The following is a 13,401-nucleotide window of genomic DNA, read 5'->3' on the forward strand; positions in this document are numbered from 1 at the left end:
AAGGAACACTTCCAACTCCTGAAAGCCCAAATCTGCATTAATTTCAGTAGGAAAAAAGAAACAACCTCATTAAATAAGCTTTTTAAATATATATACTTTAAGCAGAAGTTTTAGTATATAAATGAGTTGAATGAAGTGGCCTTTCTGGTACAACTCTTCAAAATCCAAAAACCATGAAATTTTAATATACCACAATTTGCTAAATATATATTGGACATTTACCCAAATAAAGCATTTCGGTTGGTCCCCAGATGATCCCAAAATAAAGAAACCTAAGCCCTGCACTCAAGAAATTTAATTAATCTAGTAGATTATTCTAGACTGAAACCAGTAACAGTAATCAAGGGATAACATCTTTCTTGATTTCATAATTAGAATTTCCCAATTATTGTTGTCCTCTATCAATACCAATATACATTTTGTTTTTTCTTTGAGATAGTGCCAAAGAAAATGCTATAAAACCTTCCGTAACTCTAAGAAAAAAAAAAGCAGTCTTTCTGAAGGTGCCCGTTCATTTATGAGACTCCATTACAGTTGGTACCATTTGAGCTGTCTACACCTGTGTTTTTTCAAGACATAGAAGCAGCCCATTCACATGCACAAGAGAGAGAACAGAAGATCCTGGTATATCATCCACAGATGTTAGCTCTTAAGAAACTTCCTAAATTTTTTATGCTTTATGTTAAATTTATATTGTACTAAAAAATAAAGTTTCTATAAGTTTTTAACAAGATAGAATAGTTCTTAAAAAGCAGCTATTTATGATTTTTTTTGCTAAAATCCAGTTTATAGATAGATGCTTGCCTTTAGAGAGACTGTTGCAACATCAGTTTATGAAATATATTTTTTCTTTCATTTTATCTCAGTCTATATCAATTTAGCAATGGCACATAGGCATTCAACCGGTCACATTTTCCACACAATTTAACCATAGGCTTTTATTGTCTGTTTTCTTGGTATATTAATATGGGCTTGCTGTCAGATCATTTAAGAAATAGATTTTTTGCATATGTCCATAGGTAATGGAGTGAAGTGGGCCTATACTTGGCACATACAGAAATAGGACAGGATGATAAATCTCTTCACGGCTAGCCCATCTTTTATAGCAAGGTGTTACAGTTCAGTATAGCCTCTAATTCCCTGTGCTATGGGCAATTTGCATGTATTAAATGATCCTTATCATTTCCTGTAATTAGGATGTTGCCATACAGTTGAAGTTTTTGAAGTAACATATGGCTAATTAATGTCTTATTGGTAAGTTCCACCTAGATAATAAAGAATTGAAAGATAGAAGTTGTGTGCCATAGACTGAATTCACTCCATTTTTACTCGTTTGTAAGTATAAGCTCTTGCATGTTTTTTTTTCAGCATATATGTCCATATTGCATACAAGGATGAACGAATTGGCTAAGTGTCTACACACACACACACACACACAGAGAGAGAGAGAGAGAGAGAGAGAGAGAGAGAGAGAGAGAGAAATTCCAGGGGATTGCAATCCCACAACATTATTCAAAGGAATAGAATAACTCCCATCAAACAAGAGCTATAAAATATTAAGGATCAATACACATTCTTGGCCTATTAAAATTATCACAAATCTCAGAAAGGCAATTTTATAAATTTTAGGTGAAAAAATAATTGGTAATAGGTCAAAGTGAATGCTGAAGAAAATAAATCATACCTTGACTCATATGATGAATGTGCACAATATCCCATTTTTTCCAAACAGATGCCATACATTCCCCTACAAGTCTTCCTGAGTACCAGTAAAATGGACCGTGGACATTAGTGAATCACATTGGCCCATGAATGGAGTATGATCTCTGGGTCATCACATACAATCCATGACAGTCACATACAGCAGAAATCTAACCCACAGTATCATTTTGGAAAGAGGAAAACAAATAATTTCTGAGTGTGCTTTGCAGGAGACTTTGGAGAATGCTTCTGCATGACCCCTTCTACCTGCAGACACAGCAGCATTCACCAAGAAGAAAAGGAGCAAATGCTCTATGTTGACTACACTATAGTCAACTCCTATGTCTATAGATATAAAAATATATATTCAAATATTTTATTTTATATGTATGTAGATATCTAATTATTCAAATATATACCTGTATCAAATGTATGCCTGTATCTATAAAATGAAATAAAGATGAAAGATGTAAGAATTGTTTACTCTCTATAAGAGACTCTTAAAAACTGAGAACAAACTGAGGGTTGATGGGGGGTGGGAGGGACGGGAGGGTGGGTGATGGGTATTGAAGAGGGCATCTTCTGGGATGAGCACTGGGTGTTGTATGGAAACCAATTTGACAATAAATTCCACATATTAAAAAAAAAAGAATTGTTTACTCTCTGAGAACCAATTCAATCAGCAAAGCTACACCTCTTTAAAAGAATAATTTATTTTATCACAGCACATAGATTTCATCTTAAAGATTTACAGTTTTTTTCTAAAAGTTTTATTTGAATGGTCTAAGTTTCATTTCCTTGGAAAGGACAGTTTATTCCATTCAAGGACATTACTCATTGTGAAGAGAGTATTTTAGGCACACAATGTAGTAACATAGTAGCCTTTATTAAGAACACAGAGAGCAAGGCTTTATAAATGCTACCCTTCCAGTTTTGATGAATATGCTTTTAATAACAAACAACCTAGCAGTAATGTAAAAGAAAAAAAAATTTACAGGTAAAACTTTTTTTTTTTAAAGGGAGATGTGGCTTAAAGTCTTGTTTGCTTTCATTTCTGCATAAAAAGTCACTAGAAAGGAATGAAGCATAGAGCTCGGGGACCATGCTGGCTTGTCCATGAACGTTCCAGGGCTGCAGCTCTGACCTCCGCCCTGCTAGAGGCTTCCTCCCTCCTTCCCTCCCTCCCAGGTTCAGTGATCTCACCAGCTGGCTCCGGATCTCTGAAACCAGCCCTCTGTCACTTTTCAGCAGCTGATAGTCTGCACATATCCACCAGATGTGCTACACAAAGGAAATTAAGGTCACCAGCAATAAGGATTCCAAAATTAAACCTTTCCAACCTCTGGACAAACAATGCTCAGACATTCCTGCGTTGTTTCCTGGATTTAACTTCTCCATCATTGACCTTCAAGTCTCACTTTTTCACTTTTTCAACTCACTTTTTCAACAGGCAGTTTTAATACTATTTTTTCCGGTCAACTTAGCATTCTCCACAAGTCTTCCAAGATGAGACTTCGAATATTTGTATACACAATCCCGATACTCAATTCAGTGTGATCACTTCAGTACACTCCTTGCTTCCATTTTAAGACTGTGGCTAAGAATTCATTAAACATCCCCATGGGACATTGCTAATGCTGACGCACGTTCCTCTGTATTCGTCTTATCCTACTTTCTGGCAATCTTCGTGGCCAAACTGTTTTAGATAGTGTAATGGCGAAATTCTAATGCTCTCATTCCAGGCACCTGAATTACTTACAAACCACTCTGTCACAACAGGGCTGCTCTCGCCTGTACTTTGACTTTTCAGGGTTACACCTTTCTCCTCTGAGCAGTCTCAGGTATCCTGGGTCTGAGGAAACTCTAACTCAAAGCTCCTGTTCTTCCCACTAGTTAGACTCTCTTATGCACGAGCTTCCACCTGCTTGTGAGTCTGTGAGGGAGCCCATAGCTCTCAAAACCCACCAGCAGCTTCTACCTCACCGAAACCCTCTAGGCTGTCGGTCATCACTCATCAAATTTAGAATATACATTGTCTATTTTCACTTATTTTGATTTTATTTATTCCTCTTCCTGCTTCAAATCAGGAAATATGCCTGGCCTACCTTCATCCTTCCTTATTGTCCAAATCAGGGATAATCCTTGGAAGCTTTTCACTTACCGGGTAAGTATAGTTCACTCCCGAGTCACTGACTAACTGGACTTTTAACTGCTTCCTAATAACGCATTGTGTGAATTAAGACATTGTGCTTAAGCTTTAGTCAAGACTGGAGTACCCTTACATTTAATGTGATCTTTAACAGAATGTATTAGTGCAAGTTAAAAGCTATAGCAAACAAAATCAGAATCTAGTGGCATAAAACAATGAGGTGTTTATTGCTCATATAATAGTCTCCTGCAGGCATTTGGCAGGCAGCTTTCTTTTTGGCAGTTCAAGGACTTGGTCTCCTTTCATTCTGTTGCTTCCTCATTGCCTAAGGCTCTGAGGTCTGCTGCTGATTGCAGATCCAGCAGATAGATAGGGGAGACACTGTGCAAGAGGTTGTTATGGGCCAGGGTACTTCTCCCTCCACGGAATTGGCTGAACCCAGTCACAAGGCAATGCTTTGTTACACTAGACTCTTTCAAATATAGTCTTGTAATGCACCCAGGGGAAAAAAGGGAATGGTTTTTTTGTTTTGTTTTTTAATTTTTTTAATGTTTATTTTTGAGAGAGAGAGAGAGAGAGAGAGACAGAGAGACAGAGAGACAGAGAGACAGGGAGACATGGAATCTGAAGCAGGTTCCAGGGTCTGAGCTGTCAGCACAGAGCCCGATGTGAGGCTCAAACTCATGAATTGCAAGATCGTGACCTGAGCTGAAGTCAGACGCTTAACTGACTGAGCCACCCAGGCGTCCCAGGAATACATTTTGATGATACATCACTGTCCCTATCACATAAAGTGGCCACCATGGTCAGAACTATGAGATCCCTCCTGTGTCACCGGCAGTCCCTGGAACTCAGGAAGGCAGACAGAAGCTCACCTTTCACACATCAGTGCTGTAAACATTAAGATTTAAAGGTAAGGAACAGAAAAGTTAAAGACAGAAGGTTGGTGATTATTAGCATCACAGGTGGTAAGAAAAATTAAATGCATTCCTTGTGATGAATATTCTCAGGGTGGAGAAAGGGCATTGGGCATTTCATCTTCATCATTCCATATAAAAAAAAATGGAAAGAAATGGATCACTCTGCCTTTCCATTAATTTTTCAGTAGTAAGATTGGGAATAAGGTCATCAAATTTCCTTGTATGTTTGAGAACATCCCACTTCAACACTACAAATATACTAGAGTTTCCCCCAGCATCACAAGCTACCTCTAGAATAAAGATCTCAAGTTCTTAGAAAACACTGCCTCCCTTATTGACTAATAATTTTAAAGTCTCTTCATTCAAAGTATCAATTTTCCATCAACAGGAATTACAAATTTGTCCTTTTGCATTGTTACCTATATTGACTCGATTTTATTTTATTATTTTGCTGTCTTGCATATCAATATTTGATAGTAAAAAAGAAAATTTAATATAGTACACTAACTTTATCTTTCTTTAAAAAGTATTTTCACCTACATTGTTTTTTCTTAGTGAGTGCTTATCACGTTAGTAGTTTATTTTATTATTATTATTTTTAAATATATGAAGTTTATTGTCAAATTGGTTTCCATACAACACCAGTGCTCATCCCAAAAGGTGCCCTCCTCAATACCCATCACCCACCCTCTCCTTCCTCCCACCCCCCATCAGCCATCAGTTTGTTCTCAGGTTTTAAGAGTCTCTTATGCTTTGCTCTCTCCCACTCTAACCTCTTTATTTTTTCCTTCCCCTCCCCCATGGGTTCCTGGATCCACATGATCCCCCAGGATCCACATGAGAGTGAACACATATGGTATCTGTCTTTCTCTGTATGGCTTATTTCACTTAGCATCACACTCTCCAGTCCATCCTTGTTGCTACAAAGAGCCATATTTCATTCTTTCTCATTGCCACGTAGTATTCCATTGTGTGTATAAACCACATCTTCTTTATCCATTCAACAGTTGATGGACATTTAGGCTCTTTCCATAATTTGGCTATTGTTGAGAGTGCTGCTAGAAACATTGGGGTACAAGTGCCCCTATGCATCAGTACTCCTGTATCCCTTGGGTAAATTCCTAGCAGTGCTACTGCTGGGTCATAGGGTAGGTCTATTTTTAATTTTCTGAGGAACCTCCACACTGTTTTCCAGAGCGGCCGCACCAATTTGCATTCCCACCAACAGTGCAAGAGGGTTCCCGTTTCTCCACATCCTCTCCACCATCTATAGTCTCCTGATTTGTTCATTTTGGCCACTCTTGACTGGCGTGAGATCTGAGTGTGGTTTTGATTTGTATTTCCCTGATGAGGAGCAACGTTGAGCATCTTTTCATGTGCCTGTTGGCCATCCGGATGTCTTCTTTAGAGACGTGTCTATTCATGTTTTCTGCCCATTTCTTCCCTGGATTATTTGTGTTTCGGGTGTGGAGTTTGGTGAGCTCTTTATAGATTTTGGATACTAGCCCTTTGTCCGATATGTCATTTGCAAATATCTTTTCCCATTCCGTTGGTTGCCTTTTAGTTTTGTTGGTTGTTTCCTTTGCTGTGCAGAAGCTTTTTATCTTCATGAGGTCCCAATAGTTCATTTTTGCTTTTAATTCCCTTGCCTTTGGGGATGTGTCAAGTAAGAAATTGCTACAGCTGAGGTCAGAGAGGTCTTTTCCTGCTTTCTCCTCTAGGGTTTTGATGGTTTCCTGTCTCACATTCAGGTCCTTTATCCATTTTGAGTTTATTTTTGTGAGAAAGTGGTCTAGTTTCAACCTTCTGCATGTTGCTGTCCAGTTCTCCCAGCACCATTTGTTAAAGAGACTGTCTTTTTTCCATTGGATATTCTTTCCTGCTTTGTCAAAGATTAGTTGGGCATACGTTTGTGGCTCTAGTTCTGGGGTTTCTATTCTATTCCATTGGTCTATGTGTCTGTTTTTGTGCCAATACCATGCTGTCTTGATGATGACAGTTTTGTAGTAGAGGCTAAAGTCTGGGATTGTGATGCCTCCTGCTTTGGTCTTCTTCTTCAAAATTATTTTGGCTATTCGGGGCCTTTTGTGGTTCCATATGAATTTTAGGATTGCTCGTTCTAGTTTCGAGAAGAATGCTGGTGCAATTTTGATTGGGATTGCATTGAATGTGTAGATAGCTTTGGGTAGTATTGACATTTTGACAACATTTATTCTTCCAACCCATGAGCAGGGAATGTCTTTCCATTTCTTTATATCTTCTTCAATTTCCTTCATAAGCTTTCTATAGTTTTCAGCATACAGATCTCTCACATCTTTGGTTAGATTCATTCCTAAGTATTTTATGCTTCGTGGTGCAATTGCGAAGGGGATCAGTTTCTTCATTTGTCTTTCTGTTGCTTCATTATTAGTGTATAAGAATGCAACTGATTTCTGTACATTGATTTTGTATCCTGCAACTTTGCTGAATTCATGTATCAGTTCTAGCAGACTTTTGGTGGAGTCTATAGTATTTTCCATGTATAATATCATGTCAACTGCAAAAAGTGAAAGCTTGACTTCATCTTTGCCAATTTTGATGCCTTTGATTTCCTTTTGTTGTCTGATTGCTGATGCTAGAACTTCCAACACTATGTTAAACAACAGCGGTGAGAGTGGACATCCCTGTTGTGTTCCTGATCTCAGGGAAAAAACTCTCAGTTCTTCCCCATTGAGGATGGTGTTAGCTGTGGGCTTTTCATAAATGGCTTTTATGATGTTTAAATATGTTCCTTCTATCCCGACTTTCTTGAGGGTTTTTATTAAGAAAGGATGTTGAATTTTGTCAAATGCTTTTTCTGCATCGATTGACAGGATCATATGGTTCTTATCTTTTATTAATGTGATGTATCACGTTGATTGATTTGCAAATGTTGAACCAACCCTGCATCCCAGGAATGAATCCCACTTGATCATGGTGAATAATTCTTTTTATATGCTGTTGAATTCGATTTGCTAGTATCTTATTGAGAATTTTTGCATCCATATTCATCAGGGATATTGGCCTGTAGTTCTCTTTTTTTACTGGGTCTCTGTCTGGTTTAGGAATCAAAGTAATACTGGCTTCATAGAATGAGACTTGAAGTTTTCCTTCCCTTTCTATTTTTTGGAATAGCTTAATAAGGATAGGTATTATCTCTGCTTTAATTATCTGGTAGAACTCCCCTGGGAAGCCATCTGGTCCTGGACTCTTATTTGTTGGGAGATTTTTGACAACTGATTCAATTTCTTTGCTGGTTATGGGTCTGTTCAAGCTTTCTATTTCCTCCTGATTGAGTTTTGGAAGAGTGTGGGTGTTTAGGAATTTGTCCATTTCTTCCAGGTTGTCCAGTTTGTTGGCATATAGTTTTTCATAGTATTCCCTGATAATTGCTTGTATTTCTGAGGGATTGGTTGTAACAATTCCATTTTCATTCATGATTTTATCTATTTGGGTCATCTCCCTTTTCTTTTTGAGAAGCCTGGCTAGAGGCTTATCAACTTTGTTTATTTTTTCAAAAAACCAACTCTTGGTTTCATTCATCTGCTCTACAGTTTTTTAGATTCTATATTGTTTATTTCTGCTCTGATCTTTATTCTTATTCTCTTCTTCTGCTGGGTTTGGGGTGACTTTGCTGTTCTGCTTCTATTTCCTTTAGGTGTGCTGTTAGATTTTGTATTTGGGATTTTTCTTGTTTCTTGAGATAGGCCTGGATTGCAATGTATTTTCCTCTCAGGACTGCCTTCACTGCGTCCCAAAGCATTGGGATTGTTGTATTTTCATTTTCATTTATTTCCATATATTTTTTAATTTCTTCTCTAATTTCCTGGTTGACTCATTCATTCTTTCGTAGGGTGTTCTTTAACCTCCATGCTTTTGAAAGTTTTCCAGTCTTTTTCCTGTAGTTGATTTCAAGTTTCATAGCATTGTGGTCTGAAAGTATGCATGGTATGATCTCAATTCTTGTATACTTATGAAGGGCTATTTTGTGACCCAGTATGTGATCTATCTTGGAGAATGTTCCATGTGCACTCAAGAAGAAAGTATATTCTGTTGTTTTGGGATGCAGAGTTCTAAATACATCTGTCAAGTCCATCTGATCCAATGTATCATTCAGGGCCCTTGTTTCTTTATTGACCGTGTGTCTAGATGCTCTATCCATTGTTGTAAGTGGGGTGTTAAAATCCCCTGCAATTACCACATTCTTATCAATAAGGTTGCTTATGTTTGTAATTGTTTCATATATTTGGGGGCTCCCGTATTCGGCGCATAGACATTTATAATTGTTAGCTCTTCCTGATGGGTAGACCCTGTGATTATTATATAATGCCCTTCTTCATCTCTTGTTATAGCCTTAATTTAAAGTCTAGTTTGTCTGATATAAGTATGGCTACTCCAGCTCTCTTTTGACTTCCAGTAGCATGATAAATAGTTCTCCATCCCCTCACTTTCAATCTGAAGGTGTCCTCAGGTCTAAAGTGAGTCTCTTGTAGACAGCAAATAGATGGGTCTTGTTTTTTAATCCATTCTGATACCCTATGTCTTTTGGTTGGTGCATTTAATCCATTTACATTCAGTGTTATTACAGAATGATATGAATTTAGAGTCATTGTGATGTCTGTAGGTTTCATGCCTGTAGCGATGTCTCTGGTACTTTGTCTCACAGGATCCCCCTTAGGATCTCTTGTAGGGCTGGTTTAGTGGTGATGAATTCCTTCAGGTTTTGTTTGTTTGGGAAGACCTTTATCTCTCCTTCTATTCTAAATGACAGATTTGCTGGATAAAGGATTCTTGGCTGCCTATTTTTTCTGTTCATCACATCGAAGATTTCCTGCCATTCCTTTCTGGCCTGCCAAGTTTCAGTAGAGAGGTCCGTCATGAGTCTTATGGGTTTCCCTTTATATGTTAGAGCACGTTTATCCCTAGCTGCTTTCAGAATTTTCTCTTTATCCTTGTATTTGGCCAGTTTCACTATGATATGTCATGCAGAAGATTGATTCAAGTTATTTCTGAAGGGAGTTCTCTGTGCCTCTTGGATTTCAATGCCTTTTTCCTTCCCCAGATCAGGGAAGTTCTCAGCTATGATTTCTTCAAGTACACCTTCAGCACCTTTCCCTCTCTCTTCCTCCTCTGGAATACCATTTATGCATAGATTATTTCTGTTTAGTGCATCACTTAGTTCTCTAATTTTCCCCTCATACTCCTGGATTTTTTTTTATCTCTCTTTTTCTCAGCTTCCTCTTTTTCCATAATTTTATCTTCTAGTTCACCTATTCTCTCCTCTGCTTCTTCAATCTGAGCTGTGGTCGTCTCCATTTTATTTTGCAGCTCATTAATAGCATTTTTTAGCTCCTCCTGGCTGTTCCCTAGTCCCTTGATCTCTGTAGCAATAGATTCTCTGCTGTCCTTTATACTGTTTTCAAGCCCAGCGATTAATTTTATGACTATTATTCTAAATTCGCTTTCTGTTATATTGTTTAAATACTTTTTGATCAGTTCGTTAGCTGTTGCTATTTCCTGGAGATTTTTTGAGGGGAATTCTTCCGTTTCATCATTTTGGATAGTCCCTGGAGTGGTGCGGAACTGCGGGGCATTTCTCCTGTGCTGTCTTGAATAACTTGCGTTGGTGGGCAGGGCCACAGTCAGACCTGGTGTCTGCCCCCAGCCCACCGATGGGGCCACAGTCACACTGGTGTGTGCCTTCTCTTCCCCTCTCCTAGGGGCAGGATTCACTGTGGGGTGGCGTGGCCCGTCTGGGCTACTTGCACACTGCCAGGCTTGTGGTGCTGTGGATCTGGTGTATTAGCTGGGGTGGATCTGCAAGGTGCACGGGAGGCGGGAAGGGCAGGCTCAGCTAGCTTTTCCTTTGGTGATCCGCTTCGGGAGGGGCCCTGCAGCCTCACCTACATTGTATTATAGACCCTTTCCTAAAAATGTTCTAAGGTCATTGTTATTGTTTCTAGCTTTTATTTATTTCTTTATTTTTAGATGTTTATTTATTTATTTTGAGCGAGAGAGAGTGTTAGTGGGGTAGGGGCAGAGAGAGAGAGAGAGAGAGAGAGAGAGAATCCCAAGCAGACTCCATGCTGTCAGTGCAGAGCCTGACATAGGACTTGAACTCATATACCATGAGATCATGACCCGAGCCACAATCAAAAGTCGGACTCTTAACTGACTGAGCCACCCAGATGCCCCTGTTTCTAGCTTTTAGATGATCAAATTGAGGCTTCAAGAATTACCTGGACTTCTCTAAAGTCCCACGGTCACTCAGAACACACCTAGGGGTCATAATTAGCCTTTCTGGCTCTAAATCCTATGTTTAAAGGATATTTTATTAACAGGGTTATTAGAAGCCATTAAATGTATCCAAAAAAGTATTATTAATATAGAGAGAGCATTATGAATTCACAGACAAAAATAGATGTCTCTGGGGCACCTGGCTGGCTCAGTCGGTTAAGCATCTGACTCTTGATTTCAGCTGAGGACATGATCTCACAGTTCCTGGGATGGAGCCCCATGTTGGGCTCTGCACTGACAGTGTGGAGGCTGCTTGGGATTCTCTGTCTTTCTCTCTCTCTCTCTCTCTCTGTTCCTCCCTCATTGCGCTCGCTCTCTCTTTCTCTCAAAATAAATAAGTAAACTAAAAAAAAAATTTCAATCACTTTGTTTAGATGATATTAAAGAGATCCACTCTTTCACTCTCTTAAAAGATAGAAAGACAAAGTATATAATTGTGGGAGCACTCATGTATTGAGATTAGTAAAATATCCTAATTGAAAGAGGATATGTTGAAAGTGGTAGATAAATATAAATAATTCAATTGATAAAATGATTTTTCTGGTATATCAAAATTTTAGTGAAACATATACATACATGTTAGTAGGTTTTCCAAAATAGTAATCATTATAAATAGCTACGAATAAAAATTGTTGCTGTCATTCAACAGGTACTGTATATGCACCAAGTGTTCATGGTCCGTATTATTTTCTTTAATTTAAAGAAAAGTAAACTGAGAATTAAAGAGGTTCTTGAACTTGACCTAATATTCAACTGAGATAAAAACCCCAGATCTGTCTGATTCTAAAGTCAAAACTCCAATATTTTATGTGATATCAATGTAGCAATAATATCAAATTCTACACATAATCTACAAATAAAGGCAGAAAAATCACTTCAATTTCTGTCAATATTTGATCTTTTAAAACTATAAGACACTAAATATAAAATAGTAGATAGAATAGTTTTTACATGATACAATGAACAAGAATAGAAACCTGCAGGGATATAGCATAGCGGAGGTGCCAAAGCTGACCCACTCCACTGGACAGGAGAGACCCAGCATCAGATTCTTAACAGAGGGACACAGCTGTCATCACAAAGGTCTTCCCATATTTATTTATAAGAGGAAGAAAGGGCAAAGCATAGAGACGGGAGTTAGGATCATGCCATATTCCGGCGTCTTTGACAGTGGTCAGCCATAGAGAAGTCTATCTGCTATTTCTGAGACCCCAGTCTCAGGTCTGAGGTGCAGGGGTGAGACTCCAGACTCTAGCACATGTGGCAGAACCAACTGGCAAAACTCAGGGGGGACTCTCAGTCCTGGAGGAACAGGGAAGATTACCAAAACAGGAATTAGATGCTGACACCAAGAAAGTAGTCCACTTTTCAGAACTGAGGAAGGACTCAGGACCAAAGTAGCTGCCAGAATTGGGTGGATGGTTGGGGAGTGGCTAGGGCAAAGGACGATTTTCTTCTGCATACTACAGATGTTGAATTGGAGAGACTGAAGTATCTTCTGATAAGATTAGGTTCACCTCCAGATCTGGGAACAGGCCACATGTGCTCACAGGATTTGAATGGATTAAAAAAAGGGAAAGGGTCAGGAAATGGAGGAGATCTCGACCTGTGTAATACTAAGTATGTCAAGGCTATTTTTTTCAAGTTTTTATCTAAATTCCAATTAGTTAACATACAGTGTAATGTTAGTTTCAGGTATAGGATTTAGTGATTCAACATTTCCATGCAACATCTGGTGCTCATCACAAGTGCACTCCTTAATCCTTACCACCTTTTTCACACACATCCCCAGCAACTTTCCCCCTATAGCCCTCAGTTTGTTCTTTATAGTTAAGAGTCTGTTTCTTGGTTTGCCTCTCCTTCTACCCACTACATTCATTTGTCTTGTTTCTTAAATTCAACATATGAGTGAAATGTCAAGGGTTATTTCTGAAATCAGGTTGATCAGAAATTTGTAATGGGTAAACATGACTTATTATATTTATTACTGAGTGTGAATACACAAGAAAATCTTGATTGCACAAATAAAACCTAAATATTTTTAAGCAAAAATGGTCATAAGAACTGTTTTAAAATAAGTCGCATAATTCTTCCTGTTTCCAAATGGAAAAAGAGAAAACAGAGGATGCCAAATCCAGAAAAATGTGTGAAAGTCTATCCTCTGTAACTATGGAGAACACAGGAACAACTTGTTTAAAACCAGTGTTCTAAAATTTTATTATTATTTAGGTATGATGAGACCAATAGATGAAGATATAAATGTCATGGAAGGTGTTATAGTCACAGATCCCAAGAAGAGGGGCATGTCGTCCATGG

The sequence above is a fragment of the Panthera pardus genome, unplaced genomic scaffold (assembly GCF_024362965.1).
Source record: "Panthera pardus isolate Hobbes unplaced genomic scaffold, ASM2436296v1 HiC_scaffold_8, whole genome shotgun sequence".
Taxonomy (NCBI): Eukaryota; Metazoa; Chordata; class Mammalia; order Carnivora; family Felidae; genus Panthera; species Panthera pardus.